The 23774-nt window shown below is 35.6% G+C and overlaps 1 long non-coding RNA gene and 10 other non-coding genes across 11 annotated transcripts; 1 reads left to right on the forward strand and 10 right to left on the reverse strand.

The window, feature by feature from the left end:
- Positions 1–1597: 1597 nt before the first annotated feature.
- Positions 1598–3187, forward strand: LOC118495011. The gene is made up of 3 exons (XR_004897306.1): positions 1598–1691; positions 1898–1907; positions 3175–3187. It is a non-coding gene; the product is annotated as an uncharacterized LOC118495011 (long non-coding RNA).
- trnaa-agc lies at positions 1618–1690 on the reverse strand. Its single transcript has one exon. It is a non-coding gene; the product is annotated as a tRNA-Ala (tRNA).
- An 8472-nt stretch (positions 3188–11659) lies between the features above and the next one.
- On the reverse strand, positions 11660–11732 carry trnaa-agc. Its single transcript has one exon. It is a non-coding gene; the product is annotated as a tRNA-Ala (tRNA).
- Positions 11733–12952: 1220 nt separating this feature from the next.
- Positions 12953–13025, reverse strand: trnaa-agc. The gene has a single exon. It is a non-coding gene; the product is annotated as a tRNA-Ala (tRNA).
- A 1219-nt stretch (positions 13026–14244) lies between these two features.
- trnaa-agc lies at positions 14245–14317 on the reverse strand. The gene has a single exon. It is a non-coding gene; the product is annotated as a tRNA-Ala (tRNA).
- Positions 14318–15531: 1214 nt separating this feature from the next.
- Positions 15532–15604, reverse strand: trnaa-agc. Its single transcript has one exon. It is a non-coding gene; the product is annotated as a tRNA-Ala (tRNA).
- A 519-nt stretch (positions 15605–16123) lies between these two features.
- Positions 16124–16196, reverse strand: trnaa-agc. The gene has a single exon. It is a non-coding gene; the product is annotated as a tRNA-Ala (tRNA).
- A 2825-nt stretch (positions 16197–19021) lies between these two features.
- On the reverse strand, positions 19022–19094 carry trnaa-agc. Its single transcript has one exon. It is a non-coding gene; the product is annotated as a tRNA-Ala (tRNA).
- A 1509-nt stretch (positions 19095–20603) lies between these two features.
- Positions 20604–20676, reverse strand: trnaa-agc. Its single transcript has one exon. It is a non-coding gene; the product is annotated as a tRNA-Ala (tRNA).
- A 1168-nt stretch (positions 20677–21844) lies between these two features.
- Positions 21845–21917, reverse strand: trnaa-agc. Its single transcript has one exon. It is a non-coding gene; the product is annotated as a tRNA-Ala (tRNA).
- Positions 21918–23393: 1476 nt separating this feature from the next.
- On the reverse strand, positions 23394–23466 carry trnaa-agc. The gene has a single exon. It is a non-coding gene; the product is annotated as a tRNA-Ala (tRNA).
- Positions 23467–23774: the final 308 nt, after the last annotated feature.

Consider the following 23774-nt stretch of genomic DNA (forward strand, 5'->3'; position numbering starts at 1 on the left):
ACCAACACAAGTCAGAAACAGAGATGTTTCTGAAGCCCTCTGGAGAATGCAGGCATCGATCCCGCTACCTCTCGCATGCTAAGCGAGCGCTCTACCATTTGAGCTAATTCACCTGTGTAATGTATGGTTCAAAATAAATAAAAAATCATAGTACAGTATTACGAAAAAATTCATAAAAAGTCACAATTCACAGTTTTGGTTGTAAAGCAACTATTTGAGCTAATTCCCCTCTGTGGAACAAGGATGAAAAGAAAAAAAATTATAGTATAGCATGACGAAAAAAGTCATAAAAAAGTCATAGTATGGTATGACGAAAAAGTAATAAAAAAGTCATAGTATGGTATGACGAAAAAGTAATAAAAAAGTCATAGCATAGTATGTCGAAAGAAGTTCAAAAAGTCATAGTATTGTGTGACAAAAAAACTCATACTATAGTATGTCAAAAAGTGATAGAATAGTATATCGAAAAAAGTCATAGTATAGTATGTCGAAAAAAGTGAAAAAGTCATAGTATTGTATGATGAAAAAACAGAATAGTATGTCGAAAAAGTCATAGTACAGTATGTTGAAAAAAGTCATAGAAAGTCATAGTATAGTATGAGGAAAAAAGTCAAAAAAGTCATTGTATAGTATATCGAAAAAGTCAGTATAGTATGTCGTAAATAGTCACAATTTATGAATTGTGTTGTAAAGCAACCAGAAACCAACACAAGTCAGAAACAGAGATGTTTCTGAAGCCCTCTGGAGAATGCAGGCATCGATCCCGCTACCTCTCGCATGCTAAGCGAGCGCTCTACCATTTGAGCTAATTCCCCTGTGTAACGTATGGTTCAAAATAAAATAAAAAATCATAGTATAAAATGTGAAAAGTCATAAAAAGGTCATAGTATAGTATGATGAAAAAAGTCATAGTATAGTATTTTGAAAAAAGTTATAGTATAATATGTCGAAAAAAGTCATAAAAAGTCATAGTACAGTATGTTGAAAAAAGTCATAAAAAGTCATAGTATAGTATGAGGAAAAAAGTCAAAAAGTCATTGTATAGTATATCGAAAAAAGTCAGTATAGTATGTCGTAAATAGTCACAATTTATGAATTGTGTTGTAAAGCAACCAGAAACCAACACAAGTCAGAAACAGAGATGTTTCTGAAGCCCTCTGGAGAATGCAGGCATCGATCCCGCTACCTCTCGCATGCTAAGCGAGCGCTCTACCATTTGAGCTAATTCCCCTGTGTAATGTATGGTTCAAAATAAAATAAAAAATCATAGTATAAAATGTGAAAAGTCATAAAAAGGTCATAGTATAGTATGATGAAAAAAGTCATAGTATAGTATTTTGAAAAAAGTTATAGTATAATATGTCGAAAAAAGTCATAAAAAGTCATAGAATAGTATGTTGAAAAAAGTCATAAAGTCATGAAAAGGTCATAGTACAGTATGTTGAAAAAAGTCATAAAAAGTCATAGTATAGTATGAGGAAAAAGTCAAAAAGTCATAGTATAGTATATCGAAAAAAGTCAGTATAGTATGTCGAAAATAGTCACAATTTATGAATTGTGTTGTAAAGCAACCAGAAACCAACACAAGTCAGAAACAGAGATGTTTCTGAAGCCCTCTGGAGAATACGGGCATCGATCCCGCTACCTCTCGCATGCTAAGCGAGCGCTCTACCATTTGAGCTAATTCCCCTGTGTAACGTATGGTTCAAAATAAAATAAAAAATCATAGTACAGTATTACGAAAAAATTCATAAAAAGTCACAATTCACAGTTTTGGTTGTAAAGCAACTATTTGAGCTAATTCCCCTCTGTGGAACAAGGATGAAAAGAAAAAAAATTATAGTATAGCATGACGAAAAAAGTCATAAAAAAGTCATAGTATGGTATGACGAAAAAGTAATAAAAAAGTCATAGTATGGTATGACGAAAAAGTAATAAAAAGTCATAGCATAGTATGTCGAAAGAAGTTCAAAAAGACATAGTATTGTGTGACAAAAAACTCATACTATAGTATGTCAAAAAAGTGATAGAATAGTATATCGAAAAAAGTCATAGTATAGTATGTCGAAAAAAGTGAAAAAGTCATAGTATTGTATGACGAAAAAACAGAATAGTATATCGAAAAAAGTCATAGTATAGTATGTCGAAAAAAGTCAAAAAAGTCATAGTATAGTATGTTGAAAAAAGTCATAAAAAGTCATAGAATAGTATGTTGAAAAAAGTCATAAAAAGTCATAGAATAGTATGTTGAAAAAAGTCATAAAAAAGTCATAGTATAGTATGAGGAAAAAAGTCAAAAAAGTCATTGTATAGTATATCGAAAAAAGTCAGTATAGTATGTCGTAAATAGTCACAATTTATGAATTGTGTTGTAAAGCAACCAGAAACCAACACAAGTCAGAAACAGAGATGTTTCTGAAGCCCTCTGGAGAATGCAGGCATCGATCCCGCTACCTCTCGCATGCGCCTACTGAATCCCGTCAACTTCGCCAAAGTAAGCCCACATTAGCCAATCATGTTTCTCCCCTGGGCTTACTTTTAACCAATCACGTTTCTACCCTGTGGGCTTACATTTGACCAATCACGTTCTTCCCCTGTGTGGCTGACGTTTTCAGCGTTTAGCGTTCGGTTCTCCCGCTTTTCTTATCAATGACAGTGACCGGGTACTGGCCAGTCGCCGTGTCGGTGTTGTTTTCATGGTTTTTATTCATTTATCAATCGTAAGGTAAGATATGCTTTTTTAGACGTGATGTACCACTATCGGACACATTTTCGGCTACATCCCTAGCTACGTGTTGCCATTGCAGATAGCTTGTAAACGGTAGCATTAGCAGCCAGTATCGTTAAATCCATTCATGTGAATGATGACAGATCCAACCGACTTTTGTGTGTCAGACACATTTGGCTGACAGATAGATCAGATGTCAACTAATGAATAAACATCAGCTTATTTGTGCTATTTTTCTCGTTTTGATGTGATAATGTGCCGTTTCTGGGAAGTAATGTTGATATGTTGCCAAAGTTAGCATCGCTAGAGTCGTTAGCTTGCTGAGCCTAGCTACGTCCATCTGTTTTGATGGGGTACTTAGCTAGGTGCTATTGAACAATCGCATACTAAATAATGACAGTAAATAATCGTTTTACATGTCTATGTGTATAGCTTTCATTTAATAGGGATAAAAAGTCGGTTTTCAGTCACATTCAACTTTATTGTCATTGTGCAGAGTTCAAGTACAAAGACAACGAAATGCAGTTTGCATCCAACCAGAAGTGCAAAAATGCAATGTGATATACAAGTATAGACAGGTAGAGCATAGGCAGGACAAGAAATATATTTCAGTGTTATAAGAGCAGAATAAATATAGCTATGTAATATGAACAGTGTGTGAACAGCATGTACAGATATGTGCAATGTAGTAGCAGTGACATTATATTAGTAGTAAGATTAATATAGAGATAGATGATATGCATTGTATTAACAGAATATATAATAAGTAAAACAGAATAAATATGGATATTCTGTATGAACCATATAAACAGATATGTACAGCTATGTGCAGTGTGGTAACATTATAAGAGTAGTAAGAATAAGTGTATGTGCAGGATGAATAGTATGAAGAGCAGTAGAATATGGCTACGTATAGGTGTAATTACAGTAAATAAATAAATAGAACAGTATGGGTGGGATAGGGTAGTGCAATAGGGTTGTGACGTTAGATAATCACTTTAACAGAGGTTGCCTCCCCTCATTTAAAAAAAAAATGCCCACAGACATTGAATATACAGGTATATTTCAGATGGTGACAGTCTTTTTCTTATTTTCATTCAGAAAATGTACGCCTACCCAGGTTTTCGCCGCCAGACAGCCAAGTCAACCAGACTTTTCATGGCGCCATCTGAGGAGGCAAAGGCGGTTGAAAATGTGAAGTCTGGAAGGGCTAAACCCAAAGAGGAGGTGCTGGCAGAGGCCAGTACTTTTGTCACTGGCCACGGTGGAGACCCTACTGACAAGTTTTTAGTACTGGCTCACTGCAAGCTTCAGTTTGGCATGTACCAGGGCCAGATATTTAGATGGCTCCTGGAGAACAGTCTTGGCTATGCACTGTATTTAGTGCATAGTATTTCAAAGGAAAGAGCTCAGGCAACCCCTCTGTCAGAGAATAAACAGTTGTTCCTGCAGTACACTTCTCACATCAGAGAGATGACAGAGGAACTGGAGAGGTTTAGAAAGAAGCAGGAAATGCAGGCTAAAGCGCGGGAAACTGGAGACCAGGGCTGTTTGATGGTGGAGTTCGGGGAATTCCAGGGCCGCTCCATGAAGGAGGTTTATGAAGAACAGAGCAAGGAGGCCCAGGCCCTCATCAAGTACCTGGTTACAGCGGATGCCCGGCCCAACACCAACATGGCCGTTTTCAAGGCATATGTCTTGAAGAGACGCACATCTTCCTCCAGTGCTTCTGCACCTCCACCTGCAGCCTCCACTTCGTCTGGACCTCCACCTGCAGGAATCCAAACTGGTGCATGGAAGCCGGCCACTGTGAAAGCGCTGCTGGCGCGTGGCAAAAAAATGTCTCCCTCACAGCTGGCGAGAAAGCTGATGTCACCAGTTAAACACTGTGAGTAGGAGTGTGAATTTTAAATGTCCCCTACAGCCTTACTTACTTACCATTTTACCTGACTACACAGACTTGTCCACTTTTTTTTCAGCTCCAGCACCGCGGTGCACCTTAACTCAGGCTGCAAAACCCCAGACCGAACACTTGGCCCAACGGCAGCTTTTCCTTACGGGTAAGTATGCACCACCTTGCATACATTTGTCTCTGTGTATTAACAGTAAGCCTAATAGTTTTAACATTTGTTCTCCAGGGACTGCTGAGGATGATGATGAGGAACTGGTATCTGCATTATTGCAATGTGAAGCACAGCTAAATACAGGTATGGCATATGACACAAATGCAAATATTGTGAAAATGTTTAGTGACAACACTAAGAAATATTATTTTGGGGAAAATTTCTACATTTTAGATATATTTTTCTTCACAATACAGAATTATATCACATTGCACTTCTTCAAAAAAGTGTACACTGGGTTTTTTGCTTCTTAACACTTCTTAGCATTTCTTTGCTGTGACTTTCTGTAGTATTTCTGCACTGTGCCTGTTTGTGAGCTGCTTTTATGGCATATTACTATCAAATGCAACATTCAACCTAATATTGTTTTGCTGCCTGTTTGCTTCATTTCTCCTTCATTACCTCTTGCAACCACTGTGCATCTAGAGGCCTGTGCTGATCCCCATCCAGTAGCGATACCAGTTGTTCATCAGCCACCAGCTGAGCTTCCCAGTCACTGGAAGGATCAGCTTCCACCTTCCCAGCAGGAGTGGATTCGGCACACATTATTTAAGGCCAACACACGAACCGGCAAGCCAGAGCTAGTGACCCAGCTGAAACTTTGGTGGCATCCTCCTCAGCCCCTCCTCATTCACACCCAGCCTCCCGCCTCACCTGACCACTTCTTCTGTCGGCCGCTGTTCTTATGGATGCCCCATAAGATGTGGCTGTTTCCTCTTGTCTGTGTTCGTCCAGCCTGTGGCAAGCACCGACTAACAGCAGCAGGACTGTACCGAACAGTGCGCAAGGTGTTGGACATTGACGGGTGGTATGACCTTGCCACTGAGTACCTGGAGTGCAAACGCTGCTCAAAAAAGTATCCTTCTTGGTCCGAGGACATCTTAGGACAGCTGGATATGGGCCACCGCAGCCAGTTTCCAGCTTTGCTAACATACAGGTAATTCATGATGGATGACAATTATTAGGTGCTTTTATTTGTGTTATTTTTTAGACATTACACTCTTTCTCCTTAGATACTCATGTGACATCCGGGTGCTGAGAATGATGAGGGAGAGGACAATGGGCAACAGTGTGACTCAGCTGTACAAAAGCTGCTGGAACAACACAGCGAAGCATGGATGCAGCGTGTCCTGCAGTACCTGACAGCTTGTGAACCATTCACAAAGTCTTCTGTTGTGTGCCCCCCTGCATTTGCTGAGCCTCCCCTCTTACCTGCCCTTCCCAAACCTAAGTGGCTGTTAGCTGTGTATGCCAGGGATGTTCTAGTGCGACTGCATGAGGTGAAGGCCAAAATAACCTCCATCTTTGGCTCTGTCCTCAAGATGGACTCAACAAAAAAGGTAACCAAGAAACTTGCTGGTGCTGCTGCAGGTACAGCTGCCTGGTGCACTAATGTGGGAAACGAGCACGGTCAAGTTCTTGTCTCGGTCCTGACAGCTGGTGAGGGACAAGCACTGGACGCTATGGCAGCTGGCCTAATGAAGCGGTACAGGGAGGCAAGAGTGGCGCCACCACAAATTATGTACGTGGACAGAGACTGCTGCAGTCTGCATGGCCCTTGTCGGGTGAAGGCCATGTTTTCAGAGTGGGACGGGCTTCAAGTGCGCCTTGATATATGGCACTTCATGCGCCGCTTTGCTGCAGGCGTCAATACGGAAGCTCACCCCCTGTATGGCATTTTCATGGCACGCCTGTCCACGTGCATTTTTGAGTGGGATCCGGAGGATGTTGCTGCTCTTCGCCATGCCAAGGAGGGTGAGTTGGCAGCAAAGAGGATTGGCCACTTCACTGAGGAGGCGGTGACCACTCGCATTACCCGGAGGGAGTTGGCTCTGCACTGCAGGAGGAGGACCAGAGGGGTGGAGGAGACCATCAGACTGATTGGGTCATTGATCGGTCTGTTTGACAGTGCAAGTGGGAAGGACACTCTTGGCGTTCCTCTCTTGGACCACGAACGGATCCAGCAGATATGGAAGGAGCAGGAGAAACACGTGGCCTGTATCCAAGACCCAGAGGACTTCCCGCTCTACATTAAAAAAGGCACCCTGAAGAAAGGCGGTGTGGAGCTGAGCTGCTACAGGTGTGCCCGTGGCTCTACCTCCCTGGAGTCCTTCCACCTCCACCTAAACAGATTTATTCCAGGTATTGCATACATATGGGTTACTAGTTTCTGTTTAACAGTAATATTACAGTCCTTTTCTGTGACTTTAAGTCACTAGTTTAAGAACTTTTTTTCTCTGTATGTCTGGTTGTAATGGCAATTCTATTTTAACATAATTCTATTACATTTTACAGATTCTTTATAGCATCTCATACGTAGTTAATATATTGTTCAAATGTGACAAAGGCTTCTTTGTTTGCTTAACTTTCAGGAACCAGTGCCAGTGATGCGCATTTCCAGGCGTATCTCCTTGAAGGGGTGATGCGCTGGAATGATGACCGGATGGAGGCCGCTGTAATAGGAGCACCTTCCATCCGCTGTTATGGCAGCGCTATGAAAGAGGCAGTGGACCAGCTCAGCCAAAAGGTGCTAGGGAGATGCTGGGATGAGCGCTATCGCACCCCTGGAGCGTACACAGGCAAGAAATTATCATCATCATCCATCATGAGAAAGAATAACTTAATTAATTTGTTCTTTAATAACACTATTCATTAATCAATTTAACCTTTAAAGTATTATATATTATAACAATTGGGTTCTATGGAATTATTTATTTGTTTCTGATTGAGAGAGAAACTGAGAGACATTTATGACATATCCCAGGACATCCCCACTCTGACACACTGTTGTAATGTTAATTAGTTGGCAGTTACCTGCGCAACTTGGCCTCTGGCCTTGTGGCTACGGCCGAACAACACCGGTGGATTATCCATTACCAACCCCACTCTCACGAGTGCTATATTGCTTAAAAATATTAAGAATACTTTATTTTTTCTGTTTTTGTTTATGTAGGTGAATTGCTGGGAATGGAGTACTTGTACAATCAGACTGGCAAAACACTGACTCCAGTGCTCCAGAACCCAGAGGAGGAGGACAGGCTGGTGGAGCAAGTCAATGATGATGAGGACATACAAGATGAGGGATTTCAAGAAGAGATCACAGAGGATATCACAGTTCCTGTGCTCTATGAGGCTGACCCCCGCCGTCATCTGGAGAACAGGCCCTCAACGTTGATGACGAGTCCTCTGGCCTCTTCACCTCAGGCCCCTGCATCACCTGCTGATCTGCCGTCCACGTCACGTGATGGAGGACAACATCCTGCTGCTGCCCCTTCAATGCTCCCTGACCCCTCTGAGGCTGCGCTGGAGAGTGAAAACAATCTGTCCAACGAGGCTCAGGTAAGACACTTTAACGGCTATTTCAATCCAATCTCAATGACATTTTATTTCACATTTATTGATATTAATCAATCCATTTACTAGGGAGCAGTCATTGGACCGGATGGGGTCGCTGGGTGGGACAAGGTCCAGGATCTTGCTGCTTTCCTGGTGGGTCTCCATGAGGCGTCTTACCTCACTGAGCTGCAGGTGACCCAGGTCATCCAGCTGTGGACAGCTCTCCCTGAAGGCGACAAGGAGCGGGTCGACTACCAGCCTCGTCATCAGCAGCGACTGATACGTGGCCGTTTTAAGGCTCCCAAGCGGTCTGGAGTCACGCCGGGTGTGGAAAGTGTTAAGCGCTGCTTGATAGGACATCCTGGGGGGCCAGCTCAGTTCCCCGGCACCAGCCGCTTGGTTGAGGCCATGTGCATAAGGCTGTGCACATTACACAAAACAACCAGCAGGAAGGCTGGAGTTTCCACCCCCAGATGGTCTATCATTCTCAGACACTACCACCACATCCGGGACTTAGTGCTCAACAGTCCAAGGGTTATGACTACGACAACGATCCAGCTCTATGAGCTTAATCAGCGGACACTCATTCAATGGTAGGTCAGGCACATCATTTACCTCAAATTGTCTGAATAGTTCTCTAATGAATACATATCTAACACAAATGATCTTCTCTCAGGTTTCGACAGCGGCAGAAGAGCCAGGAATTGAGTGTCCTTTCTCAGGGAATGGCTCCAACCAACCCGATTCCTGTGGCACCTGACCAGCTTCCAGCACCGAAGGAACGACTGCAGCTCCTTCCATCAGCATCAGGCCCACAGCATCACTTTGTCCTCCTTCCAAATCTGGAAGGGCAGGCTCCTGTTTTGCGGCCAGGCCGACGGCCAGCTGCTGCCACCAGGGAGCACCCCATCGCACCTACCCCCACCGCACCAGACATTGCACAGCCCATGTCAGCTCCTGGGATGTTGCCTAGGGTAGGGACTTTCATCCTCAACCCAGACAAGACTGGGTCATGCATACTGGCACCTTCTGGTGCCTCAACTTCCAGTGCAGGCCCAGCTCCACTTGTTCCTGCACCTGCTACTCCTGTGTCCCGGTACACGCAGAGGAACAGGCGCCAGCGTGCCCTTGAGGAGGAGAGTGGAGTCCACAAGAGGAAATATGCGAGAGGGGTCACCTACAATACCTGTAGCCATTGCGGGCAGCCCAAAACAAAAGAGTTTGGGCATAGTCGTCATGGCAGTGCCACCTTCTGCTCACGTGCCTCAAATGGCAAATCTCTTGAAGAGTGGTTGGCAGAACAGAGAGCAGCAAAATAATTTTTTAACTGTGTTTTGCTTGTATATATGTATATATTGTATATGTGTGCTTGCGTGTCCTTTGACCTCAGACTTAAACAAAAAACTGACATATCTGACCGTCCAGACATCAAACTGTACATTTAATTTTTGTGTTTGTCCAGTAGTTATGAGGTCAAAGGTCAACATGTGTGGAGGAGTGTTTCTGTGACTTTGTTTCTGCAGCAGCTGAATGAATGTTTGGAAACTGTTTTACAGACTCAGCTGCCGGTTCACTATTCACCGTAACTGTGATGTTGAGTTAAAAATGTGTTCTTAAACCTTAGAAACCTTCATCAGAAAATACAAACTGAGTTTACACAAAACTCTCAGGACCAAACTTCATAGGGAAAACTGCTGAGTTTAACAGACTCCCTGAATGTATAGACACTGTCATTGATGTACTATTGTAAATATGAGTGCTTTGTAGTGTACATAATGTTTACATCTCTGGGACGTTTGTATGTTTACATGCAGGTCATTGTTTGATTTTATACTGAATGTGTTTCCTCTTTAAAGCAATGAGTTTTCAGACTGATTGTGTTGACTTGTGGAGCTTACGATTGTAAGCTTACTGATTGTAACACATGGTTTTCATCAGCAGATGTAGTTAATTTGTTTGCCGTGGTATTTTAGAGAACTTTCAATATTATTTCATAATTTATGTGCATTTCATTTCCATCTGATGAAGACCGTATGATACAGTTGAAAGCTGTTGGCTTGATTTACCAGTTCAAGTTTAATACTGTGTGTGTGTGTGTGTGTGTGTGTGTGTGTGTGTGTGTGTGTGTGTGTGTGCGCGTGTGTACGTGTGTGTGTACGTACGTACGTGTGTGTGTGTGTGTGTGTACATTTTCAATGCTTGTTTATTTTTTATATCTTGTGTTTTCCTGAACAGTGTGTGTGTGTTCATTTTAATACTTGTTTATTTTACATCTTGTGTTGTTACATCATGTTCAGATACATTAAATCTGATCATAACAACATTTAAGACTCAGCCTGTGCATCATCAAAAAAACTCCATATGGTCCCACAGTCTTTGAAGGCACATTTTATTGTTATTATCATTATATTAACAGAAACAGAAATAAACATCAGAAGTCATTGGGGGGCATATGAGATCTTAAAGCCAAAGCAATGTTCTTCATAATAAACACAACATAATAAGTATTAATCAATACAATGACATGAAATTGCCACACATTATTATTATTATAGATAAATATAAACATTACTAGTCATTGGGGGAGCATATATTTTAAAGCTAAATCAATGCTCTTAATAATACACAAAAATAATAAGTATTAATCAATTAAATGACATGAAATTGCTATGGCACACTTTATTATTATAGATAGATATATTAATATAAACATTACTAGTCTTTGGGGGGAATATATGTATATATTAGAGCTAAAGCAATGTTCTTAATAATACACACAATAATGGGATTTCTGATCACTAGGGGGCGTCATAGCTTGGGGATTTGGGGACGCTTTACTTGTCCGGCAGATCGCAGGTTCGAATCCAGCTCACGGTGGGTGACTCGATAAACATATAACTCGAAATCATCCATAACGCACAGGGATATCACTTCAATATTGTTGCAGGCAAAAATATATCTGTTATTTCATTATTCTACATTTTCCCGTATTTTTTCACTTGGGAGCTGGGGGGTGAGGGGGGCGGAAAGATCGGCTCCCTTGCTATGCGCAGCGAGCGCTCTACCATTTGAGCTAATTCCCCTGTGTAACGTATGGTTCAAAATAAAATAAAAAATCATAGTATAAAATGTGAAAAGTCATAAAAAGGTCATAGTATAGTATGATGAAAAAAGTCATAGTATAGTATTTTGAAAAAAGTTATAGTATAATATGTCGAAAAAAGTCATAAAAAGTCATAGAATAGTATGTTGAAAAAAGTCATAAAGTCATGAAAAGGTCATAGTACAGTATGTTGAAAAAAGTCATAAAAAAGTCATAGTATAGTATGAGGAAAAAAGTCAAAAAAGTCATAGTATAGTATATCGAAAAAAGTCAGTATAGTATGTCGAAAATAGTCACAATTTATGAATTGTGTTGTAAAGCAACCAGAAACCAACACAAGTCAGAAACAGAGATGTTTCTGAAGCCCTCTGGAGAATACGGGCATCGATCCCGCTACCTCTCGCATGCTAAGCGAGCGCTCTACCATTTGAGCTAATTCCCCTGTGTAACGTATGGTTCAAAATAAAATAAAAAATCATAGTACAGTATTACGAAAAAATTCATAAAAAGTCACAATTCACAGTTTTGGTTGTAAAGCAACTATTTGAGCTAATTCCCCTCTGTGGAACAAGGATGAAAAGAAAAAAAATTATAGTATAGCATGACGAAAAAAGTCATAAAAAGTCATAGTATGGTATGACGAAAAAGTAATAAAAAAGTCATAGTATGGTATGACGAAAAAGTAATAAAAAAGTCATAGCATAGTATGTCGAAAGAAGTTCAAAAAGTCATAGTATTGTGTGACAAAAAAACTCATACTATAGTATGTCAAAAAAGTGATAGAATAGTATATCGAAAAAAGTCATAGTATAGTATGTCGAAAAAAGTGAAAAAGTCATAGTATTGTATGACGAAAAAAACAGAATAGTATATCGAAAAAAGTCATAGTATAGTATGTCGAAAAAAGTCAAAAAAGTCATAGTATAGTATGTTGAAAAAAGTCATAAAAAGTCATAGAATAGTATGTTGAAAAAAGTCATAAAAAGTCATAGTATAGTATGACAAAAAAAGTCAAAAAAGTCATAGTATACTATGTCGAAAGAAGTAAAAAAGTCATAGTATTGTGTGACGAAAAAAGTCATAAAAAAGTCACCGAATAGTATGTTGAAAAAAGTCATACAAAAGTCATTAGTATGACGAAAAAAGTCAAAAAAGTCATAGTATACTATGTCGAAAGAAGTAAAAAAGTCATAGAATAGTATGAAGTAAAAAAGTCATAAAAAAGTCATAGTATAGTATGACAACAAAATTCAAAAAAGTCATGGTATAGTATGTCAAAAAAAGTTAGTATAGTATTTTGAAAAAAGTTATAGTATAGTATGTCGAAAAAAGTCATAAAAAGTCATAGAATAGTATGTTGAAAAAAGTCATAGTATAGTATTTTGAAAAAAGTTATAGTATAATATGTCGAAAAAAGTCATAAAAGTCATAGAATAGTATGTTGAAAAAAGTCATAAAGTCATGAAAAGGTCATAGTACAGTATGTTGAAAAAAGTCATAAAAAAGTCATAGTATAGATGAGGAAAAAAGTCAAAAAGTCATAGTATAGTATATCGAAAAAAGTCAGTATAGTATGTCGAAAATAGTCACAATTTATGAATTGTGTTGTAAAGCAACCAGAAACCAACACAAGTCAGAAACAGAGATGTTTCTGAAGCCCTCTGGAGAATGCGGGCATCGATCCCGCTACCTCTCGCATGCTAAGCGAGCGCTCTACCATTTGAGCTAATTCCCCTGTGTAATGTATGGTTCAAAATAAAATAAAAAATCATAGTATAGTATTACGAAAAAATTCATAAAAAGTCACAATTCACAGTTTTGGTTGTAAAGCAACTATTTGAGCTAATTCCCCTCTGTGGAACAAGGATGAAAAGAAAAAAAATTATAGTATAGCATGACGAAAAAAGTCATAAAAAGTCATAGTATGGTATGACGAAAAAGTAATAAAAAAGTCATAGTATGGTATGACGAAAAAGTAATAAAAAAGTCATAGCATAGTATGTCGAAAGAAGTTCAAAAAGTCATAGTATTGTGTGACAAAAAAACTCATACTATAGTATGTCAAAAAGTGATAGAATAGTATATCGAAAAAAGTCATAGTATAGTATGTCGAAAAAAGTGAAAAAGTCATAGTATTGTATGACGAAAAAACAGAATAGTATATCGAAAAAAGTCATAGTATAGTATGTCGAAAAAAGTCAAAAAAGTCATAGTATAGTATGTTGAAAAAAGTCATAAAAAGTCATAGAATAGTATGTTGAAAAAAGTCATAAAAAGTCATAGTATAGTATGACAAAAAAAGTCAAAAAAGTCATAGTATACTATGTCGAAAGAAGTAAAAAGTCATAGTATTGTGTGACGAAAAAAGTCATAAAAAAGTCACCGAATAGTATGTTGAAAAAAAGTCATACAAAAGTCATTAGTATGACGAAAAAAGTCAAAAAAGTCATAGTATACTATGTCGAAAGAAGTAAAAAAGTCATAGAATAGTATGAAGTAAAAAAGTCATAAAAAAGTCATAGTATAGTATGACAACAAAATTCAAAAAAGTCATGGTATAGTATGTCAAAAAAAGTTAGTATAGTATTTTGAAAAAAGTTATAGTATAGTATGTCGAAAAAAGTCATAAAAAGTCATAGAATAGTATGTTGAAAAAAGTCATAGTATAGTATTTTGAAAAAAGTTATAGTATAATATGTCGAAAAAAGTCATAAAAAGTCATAGAATAGTATGTTGAAAAAAGTCATAAAGTCATGAAAAGGTCATAGTACAGTATGTTGAAAAAAGTCATAAAAAAGTCATAGTATAGATGAGGAAAAAAGTCAAAAAGTCATAGTATAGTATATCGAAAAAAGTCAGTATAGTATGTCGAAAATAGTCACAATTTATGAATTGTGTTGTAAAGCAACCAGAAACCAACACAAGTCAGAAACAGAGATGTTTCTGAAGCCCTCTGGAGAATGCGGGCATCGATCCCGCTACCTCTCGCATGCTAAGCGAGCGCTCTACCATTTGAGCTAATTCCCCTGTGTAATGTATGGTTCAAAATAAAATAAAAAATCATAGTATAGTATTACGAAAAAATTCATAAAAAGTCACAATTCACAGTTTTGGTTGTAAAGCAACTATTTGAGCTAATTCCCCTCTGTGGAACAAGGATGAAAAGAAAAAAATTATAGTATAGCATGACGAAAAAAGTCATAAAAAAGTCATAGTATGGTATGACGAAAAAGTAATAAAAAAGTCATAGTATGGTATGACGAAAAAGTAATAAAAAAGTCATAGCATAGTATGTCGAAAGAAGTTCAAAAAGTCATAGTATTGTGTGACAAAAAAACTCATACTATAGTATGTCAAAAAAGTGATAGAATAGTATATCGAAAAAAGTCATAGTATAGTATGTCGAAAAAAGTGAAAAAGTCATAGTATTGTATGACGAAAAAACAGAATAGTATATCGAAAAAAGTCATAGTATAGTATGTCGAAAAAAGTCAAAAAGTCATAGTATAGTATGTTGAAAAAAGTCATAAAAAGTCATAGAATAGTATGTTGAAAAAAGTCATAAAAAGTCATAGTATAGTATGACAAAAAAAGTCAAAAAAGTCATAGTATACTATGTCGAAAGAAGTAAAAAGTCATAGTATTGTGTGACGAAAAAAGTCATAAAAAAGTCACCGAATAGTATGTTGAAAAAAGTCATACAAAAGTCATTAGTATGACGAAAAAAGTCAAAAAAGTCATAGTATACTATGTCGAAGAAGTAAAAAAGTCATAGAATAGTATGAAGTAAAAAGTCATAAAAAAGTCATAGTATAGTATGACAACAAAATTCAAAAAGTCATGGTATAGTATGTCAAAAAAGTTAGTATAGTATTTTGAAAAAAGTTATAGTATAGTATGTCGAAAAAAGTCATAAAAAGTCATAGAATAGTATGTTGAAAAAAGTCATAGTATAGTATTTTGAAAAAGTTATAGTATAATATGTCGAAAAAAGTCATAAAAAGTCATAGAATAGTATGTTGAAAAAAGTCATAAAGTCATGAAAAGGTCATAGTACAGTATGTTGAAAAAAGTCATAAAAAAGTCATAGTATAGATGAGGAAAAAAGTCAAAAAAGTCATAGTATAGTATATCGAAAAAAGTCAGTATAGTATGTCGAAAATAGTCACAATTTATGAATTGTGTTGTAAAGCAACCAGAAACCAACACAAGTCAGAAACAGAGATGTTTCTGAAGCCCTCTGGAGAATGCGGGCATCGATCCCGCTACCTCTCGCATGCTAAGCGAGCGCTCTACCATTTGAGCTAATTCCCCTGTGTAATGTATGGTTCAAAATAAAATAAAAAATCATAGTATAGTATTACGAAAAAATTCATAAAAAGTCACAATTCACAGTTTTGGTTGTAAAGCAACTATTTGAGCTAATTCCCCTCTGTGGAACAAGGATGAAAAGAAAAAAAATTATAGTATAGCATGACGAAAAAAGTCATAAAAAAGTCATAGTATGGTATGACGAAAAAGTAATAAAAAAGTCATAGTATGGTATGACGAAAAAGTAATAAAAAAGTCATAGCATAGTATGTCGAAAGAAGTTCAAAAAGTCATAGTATTGTGTGACAAAAAAACTCATACTATAGTATGTCAAAAAAGTGATAGAATAGTATATCGAAAAAAGTCATAGTATAGTATGAGGAAAAAAGTCAAAAAAGTCATAGTATAGTATATCGAAAAAAGTCAGTATAGTATGCTGAAAATAGTCACAATTTATGAATTGTGTTGTAAAGCAACCAGAAACCAACACAAGTCAGAAACAGAGATGTTTCTGAAGCCCTCTGGAGAATACGGGCATCGATCCCGCTACCTCTCGCATGCTAAGCGAGCGCTCTACCATTTGAGCTAATTCCCCTGTGTAACGTATGGTTCAAAATAAAATAAAAAATCATAGTACAGTATTACGAAAAAATTCATAAAAAGTCACAATTCACAGTTTTGGTTGTAAAGCAACTATTTGAGCTAATTCCCCTCTGTGGAACAAGGATGAAAAGAAAAAAAATTATAGTATAGCATGACGAAAAAAGTCATAAAAAAGTCATAGTATGGTATGACGAAAAAGTAATAAAAAAGTCATAGTATGGTATGACGAAAAAGTAATAAAAAAGTCATAGCATAGTATGTCGAAAGAAGTTCAAAAAGTCATAGTATTGTGTGACAAAAAAACTCATACTATAGTATGTCAAAAAAGTGATAGAATAGTATATCGAAAAAAGTCATAGTATAGTATGTCGAAAAAAGTGAAAAAGTCATAGTATTGTATGACGAAAAAACAGAATAGTATATCGAAAAAAGTCATAGTATAGTATGTCGAAAAAAGTCAAAAAAGTCATAGTATAGTATGTTGAAAAAAGTCATAAAAAGTCATAGTATAGTATGTCGAAAAAAGTGAAAAAGTCATAGTATTGTATGACGAAAAAACAGAATAGTATGTCGAAAAAGTCATAGTACAGTATGTTGAAAAAAGTCATAGAAAGTCATAGTATAGTATGAGGAAAAAAGTCAAAAAAGTCATTGTATAGTATATCGAAAAAAGTCAGTATAGTATGTCGTAAATAGTCACAATTTATGAATTGTGTTGTAAAGCAACCAGAAACCAACACAAGTCAGAAACAGAGATGTTTCTGAAGCCCTCTGGAGAATGCAGGCATCGATCCCGCTACCTCTCGCATGCTAAGCGAGCGCTCTACCATTTGAGCTAATTCCCCTGTGTAATGTATGGTTCAAAATAAAATAAAAAATCATAGTATAAAATGTGAAAAGTCATAAAAAGGTCATAGTATAGTATGATGAAAAAAGTCATAGTATAGTATTTTGAAAAAAGTTATAGTATAATATGTCGAAAAAAGTCATAAAAAGTCATAGAATAGTATGTTGAAAAAAGTCATAAAGTCATGAAAAGGTCATAGTACAGTATGTTGAAAAAAGTCATAAAAAAGTCATAGTATAGTATGAGGAAAAAAGTCAAAAAAGTCATAGTATAGTATATCGAAAAAAGTCAGTATAGTATGTCGAAAATAGTCACAATTTATGAATTGTGTTGTAAAGCAACCAGAAACCAACACAAGTCAGAAACAGAGATGTTTCTGAAGCCCTCTGGAGAATACGGGCATCGATCCCGCTACCTCTTGCATACTAAGCGAGCGCTCTACCATTTGAGCTAATTCCCCTGTGTAAAGTATGGTTCAAAATAAAATAAAAAATCATAGTACAGTATTACGAAAAAATTCATAAAAAGTCACAATTCACAGTTTTGGTTGTAAAGCAACTATTTGAGCTAATTCCCCTCTGTGGAACAAGGATGAAAAGAAAAAAAATTATAGTATAGCATGACGAAAAAAGTCATAAAAAAGTCATAGTATGGTATGACGAAAAAGTAATAAAAAAGTCATAGTATGGTATGACGAAAAAGTAATAAAAAAGTCATAGCATAGTATGTCGAAAGAAGTTCAAAAAGTCATAGTATTGTGTGACAAAAAAACTCATACTATAGTATGTCAAAAAAGTGATAGAATAGTATATCGAAAAAAGTCATAGTATAGTATGTCGAAAAAAGTGAAAAAGTCATAGTATTGTATGACGAAAAAACAGAATAGTATGTCGAAAAAGTCATAGTACAGTATGTTGAAAAAAGTCATAGAAAGTCATAGTATAGTATGAGGAAAAAAGTCAAAAAAGTCATTGTATAGTATATCGAAAAAAGTCAGTATAGTATGTCGTAAATAGTCACAATTTATGAATTGTGTTGTAAAGCAACCAGAAACCAACACAAGTCAGAAACAGAGATGTTTCTGAAGCCCTCTGGAGAATGCAGGCATCGATCCCGCTACCTCTCGCATGCTAAGCGAGCGCTCTACCATTTGAGCTAATTCCCCTGTGTAACGTATGGTTCAAAATAAAATAAAAAATCATAGTATAAAATGTGAAAAGTCATAAAAAGGTCATAGTATAGTATGATGAAAAAAGTCATAGTATAGTATTTTGAAAAAAGTTATAGTATAATATGTCGAAAAAAGTCATAAAAAGTCATAGTACAGTATGTTGAAAAAAGTCATAAAAAAGTCATAGTATAGTATGAGGAAAAAAGTCAAAAAAGTCATTGTATAGTATATCGAAAAAAGTCAGTATAGTATGTCGTAAATAGTCACAATTTATGAATTGTGTTGTAAAGCAACCAGAAACCAACACAAGTCAGAAACAGAGATGTTTCTGAAGCCCTCTGGAGAATGCAGGCATCGATCCCGCTACCTCTCGCATGCTAAGCGAGCGCTCTACCATTTGAGCTAATTCCCCTGTGTAATGTATGGTTCAAATAAAATAAAAAATCATAGTATAAAATGTGAAAAGTCATAAAAAGGTCATAGTATAGTATGATGAAAAAAGTCATAGTATAGTATTTTGAAAAAGTTATAGTATAATATGTCGAAAAAAGTCATAAAAAGTCATAGAATAGTATGTTGAAAAAAGTCATAAAGTCATGAAAAGGTCATAGTACAGTATGTTGAAAAAAGTCATAAAAAAGTCATAGTATAGTATGAGGAAAAAAGTCAAAAAAGTCATAGTATAGTATATCGAAAAAAGTCAGTATAGTATGTCGAAAATAGTCACAATTTATGAATTGTGTTGTAAAGCAACCAGAAACCAACACAAGTCAGAAACAGAGATGTTTCTGAAGCCCTCTGGAGAATACGGGCATCGATCCCGCTACCTCTCGCATGCTAAGCGAGCGCTCTACCATTTGAGCTAATTCCCCTGTGTAACGTATGGTTCAAAATAAAATAAAAAATCATAGTACAGTATTACGAAAAAATTCATAAAAAGTCACAATTCACAGTTTTGGTTGTAAAGCAACTATTTGAGCTAATTCCCCTCTGTGGAACAAGGATGAAAAGAAAAAAAATTATAGTATAGCATGACGAAAAAAGTCATAAAAAAGTCATAGTATGGTATGACGAAAAAGTAATAAAAAAGTCATAGTATGGTATGACGAAAAAGTAATAAAAAAGTCATAGCATAGTATGTCGAAAGAAGTTCAAAAAGTCATAGTATTGTGTGACAAAAAAACTCATACTATAGTATGTCAAAAAAGTGATAGAATAGTATATCGAAAAAAGTCATAGTATAGTATGTCGAAAAAAGTGAAAAAGTCATAGTATTGTATGACGAAAAAACAGAATAGTATGTCGAAAAAGTCATAGTACAGTATGTTGAAAAAAGTCATAGAAAGTCATAGTATAGTATGAGGAAAAAAGTCAAAAAAGTCATTGTATAGTATATCGAAAAAAGTCAGTATAGTATGTCGTAAATAGTCACAATTTATGAATTGTGTTGTAAAGCAACCAGAAACCAACACAAGTCAGAAACAGAGATGTTTCTGAAGCCCTCTGGAGAATGCAGGCATCGATCCCGCTACCTCTCGCATGCTAAGCGAGCGCTCTACCATTTGAGCTAATTCCCCTGTGTAACGTATGGTTCAAAATAAAATAAAAAATCATAGTATAAAATGTGAAAAGTCATAAAAAGGTCATAGTATAGTATGATGAAAAAAGTCATAGTATAGTATTTTGAAAAAAGTTATAGTATAATATGTCGAAAAAAGTCATAAAAAGTCATAGTACAGTATGTTGAAAAAAGTCATAAAAAAGTCATAGTATAGTATGAGGAAAAAGTCAAAAAAGTCATTGTATAGTATATCGAAAAAAGTCAGTATAGTATGTCGTAAATAGTCACAATTTATGAATTGTGTTGTAAAGCAACCAGAAACCAACACAAGTCAGAAACAGAGATGTTTCTGAAGCCCTCTGGAGAATGCAGGCATCGATCCCGCTACCTCTCGCATGCTAAGCGAGCGCTCTACCATTTGAGCTAATTCCCCTGTGTAATGTATGGTTCAAAATAAAATAAAAAATCATAGTATAAAATGTGAAAAGTCATAAAAAGGTCATAGTATAGTATGATGAAAAAAGTCATAGTATAGTATTTTGAAAAAGTTATAGTATAATATGTCGAAAAAAGTCATAAAAAGTCATAGAATAGTATGTTGAAAAAAGTCATAAAGTCATGAAAAGGTCATAGTACAGTATGTTGAAAAAAGTCATAAAAAAGTCATAGTATAGTATGAGGAAAAAAGTCAAAAAAGTCATAGTATAGTATATCGAAAAAGTCAGTATAGTATGTCGAAAATAGTCACAATTTATGAATTGTGTTGTAAAGCAACCAGAAACCAACACAAGTCAGAAACAGAGATGTTTCTGAAGCCCTCTGGAGAATACGGGCATCGATCCCGCTACCTCTCGCATGCTAAGCGAGCGCTCTACCATTTGAGCTAATTCCCCTGTGTAACGTATGGTTCAAAATAAAATAAAAAATCATAGTACAGTATTACGAAAAAATTCATAAAAAGTCACAATTCACAGTTTTGGTTGTAAAGCAACTATTTGAGCTAATTCCCCTCTGTGGAACAAGGATGAAAAGAAAAAAAATTATAGTATAGCATGACGAAAAAAGTCATAAAAAAGTCATAGTATGGTATGACGAAAAAGTAATAAAAAGTCATAGTATGGTATGACGAAAAAGTAATAAAAAAGTCATAGCATAGTATGTCGAAAGAAGTTCAAAAAGTCATAGTATTGTGTGACAAAAAAACTCATACTATAGTATGTCAAAAAAGTGAAAAAGTCATAGTATTGTATGACGAAAAAACAGAATAGTATATCGAAAAAAGTCATAGTATAGTATGTCGAAAAAAGTCAAAAAAGTCATAGTATAGTATGTTGAAAAAAGTCATAAAAAGTCATAGAATAGTATGTTGAAAAAAGTCATAAAAAGTCATAGTATAGTATGACAAAAAAAGTCAAAAAGTCATAGTATACTATGTCGAAAGAAGTAAAAAGTCATAGTATTGTGTGACGAAAAAAGTCATAAAAAAGTCACCGAATAGTATGTTGAAAAAAGTCATACAAAAGTCATTAGTATGACGAAAAAAGTCAAAAAAGTCATAGTATACTATGTCGAAAGAAGTAAAAAAGTCATAGAATAGTATGAAGTAAAAAAGTCATAAAAAAGTCATAGTATAGTATGACAACAAAATTCAAAAAAGTCATGGTATAGTATGTCGAAAAAAGTTAGTATAGTATTTTGAAAAAAGTTATAGTATAGTATGTCGAAAAAAGTCATAAAAAGTCATAGAATAGTATGTTGAAAAAAGTCATAGTATAGTATTTTGAAAAAAGTTATAGTATAATATGTCGAAAAAAGTCATAAAAAGTCATAGAATAGTATGTTGAAAAAAGTCATAAAGTCATGAAAAGGTCATAGTACAGTATGTTGAAAAAAGTCATAAAAAGTCATAGTATAGATGAGGAAAAAAGTCAAAAAAGTCATAGTATAGTATATCGAAAAAAGTCAGTATAGTATGTCGAAAATAGTCACAATTTATGAATTGTGTTGTAAAGCAACCAGAAACCAACACAAGTCAGAAACAGAGATGTTTCTGAAGCCCTCTGGAGAATGCGGGCATCGATCCCGCTACCTCTCGCATGCTAAGCGAGCGCTCTACCATTTGAGCTAATTCCCCTGTGTAATGTATGGTTCAAAATAAAATAAAAAATCATAGTATAGTATTACGAAAAAATTCATAAAAAGTCACAATTCACAGTTTTGGTTGTAAAGCAACTATTTGAGCTAATTCCCCTCTGTGGAACAAGGATGAAAAGAAAAAAAATTATAGTATAGCATGACGAAAAAAGTCATAAAAAAGTCATAGTATGGTATGACGAAAAAGTAATAAAAAAGTCATAGCATAGTATGTCGAAAGAAGTTCAAAAAGTCATAGTATTGTGTGACAAAAAAACTCATACTATAGTATGTCAAAAAAGTGATAGAATAGTATATCGAAAAAAGTCATAGTATAGTATGTCGAAAAAAGTGAAAAAGTCATAGTATTGTATGACGAAAAAACAGAATAGTATGTCGAAAAAGTCATAGTACAGTATGTTGAAAAAAGTCATAGAAAGTCATAGTATAGTATGAGGAAAAAAGTCAAAAAAGTCATTGTATAGTATATCGAAAAAAGTCAGTATAGTATGTCGTAAATAGTCACAATTTATGAATTGTGTTGTAAAGCAACCAGAAACCAACACAAGTCAGAAACAGAGATGTTTCTGAAGCCCTCTGGAGAATGCAGGCATCGATCCCGCTACCTCTCGCATGCTAAGCGAGCGCTCTACCATTTGAGCTAATTCCCCTGTGTAACGTATGGTTCAAAATAAAATAAAAAATCATAGTATAAAATGTGAAAAGTCATAAAAAGGTCATAGTATAGTATGATGAAAAAAGTCATAGTATAGTATTTTGAAAAAAGTTATAGTATAATATGTCGAAAAAAGTCATAAAAAGTCATAGTACAGTATGTTGAAAAAAGTCATAAAAAAGTCATAGTATAGTATGAGGAAAAAAGTCAAAAAAGTCATTGTATAGTATATCGAAAAAAGTCAGTATAGTATGTCGTAAATAGTCACAATTTATGAATTGTGTTGTAAAGCAACCAGAAACCAACACAAGTCAGAAACAGAGATGTTTCTGAAGCCCTCTGGAGAATGCAGGCATCGATCCCGCTACCTCTCGCATGCTAAGCGAGCGCTCTACCATTTGAGCTAATTCCCCTGTGTAATGTATGGTTCAAAATAAAATAAAAAATCATAGTATAAAATGTGAAAAGTCATAAAAAGGTCATAGTATAGTATGATGAAAAAAGTCATAGTATAGTATTTTGAAAAAAGTTATAGTATAATATGTCGAAAAAAGTCATAAAAAGTCATAGAATAGTATGTTGAAAAAAGTCATAAAGTCATGAAAAGGTCATAGTACAGTATGTTGAAAAAAGTCATAAAAAAGTCATAGTATAGTATGAGGAAAAAAGTCAAAAAGTCATAGTATAGTATATCGAAAAAAGTCAGTATAGTATGTCGAAAATAGTCACAATTTATGAATTGTGTTGTAAAGCAACCAGAAACCAACACAAGTCAGAAACAGAGATGTTTCTGAAGCCCTCTGGAGAATACGGGCATCGATCCCGCTACCTCTCGCATGCTAAGCGAGCGCTCTACCATTTGAGCTAATTCCCCTGTGTAACGTATGGTTCAAAATAAAATAAAAAATCATAGTACAGTATTACGAAAAAATTCATAAAAAGTCACAATTCACAGTTTTGGTTGTAAAGCAACTATTTGAGCTAATTCCCCTCTGTGGAACAAGGATGAAAAGAAAAAAAATTATAGTATAGCATGACGAAAAAAGTCATAAAAAAGTCATAGTATGGTATGACGAAAAAGTAATAAAAAAGTCATAGTATGGTATGACGAAAAAGTAATAAAAAAGTCATAGCATAGTATGTCGAAAGAAGTTCAAAAAGTCATAGTATTGTGTGACAAAA

This window comes from Sander lucioperca, chromosome 5 (assembly GCF_008315115.2).
Source record: "Sander lucioperca isolate FBNREF2018 chromosome 5, SLUC_FBN_1.2, whole genome shotgun sequence".
In the NCBI taxonomy this organism is placed as follows: Eukaryota; Metazoa; Chordata; class Actinopteri; order Perciformes; family Percidae; genus Sander; species Sander lucioperca.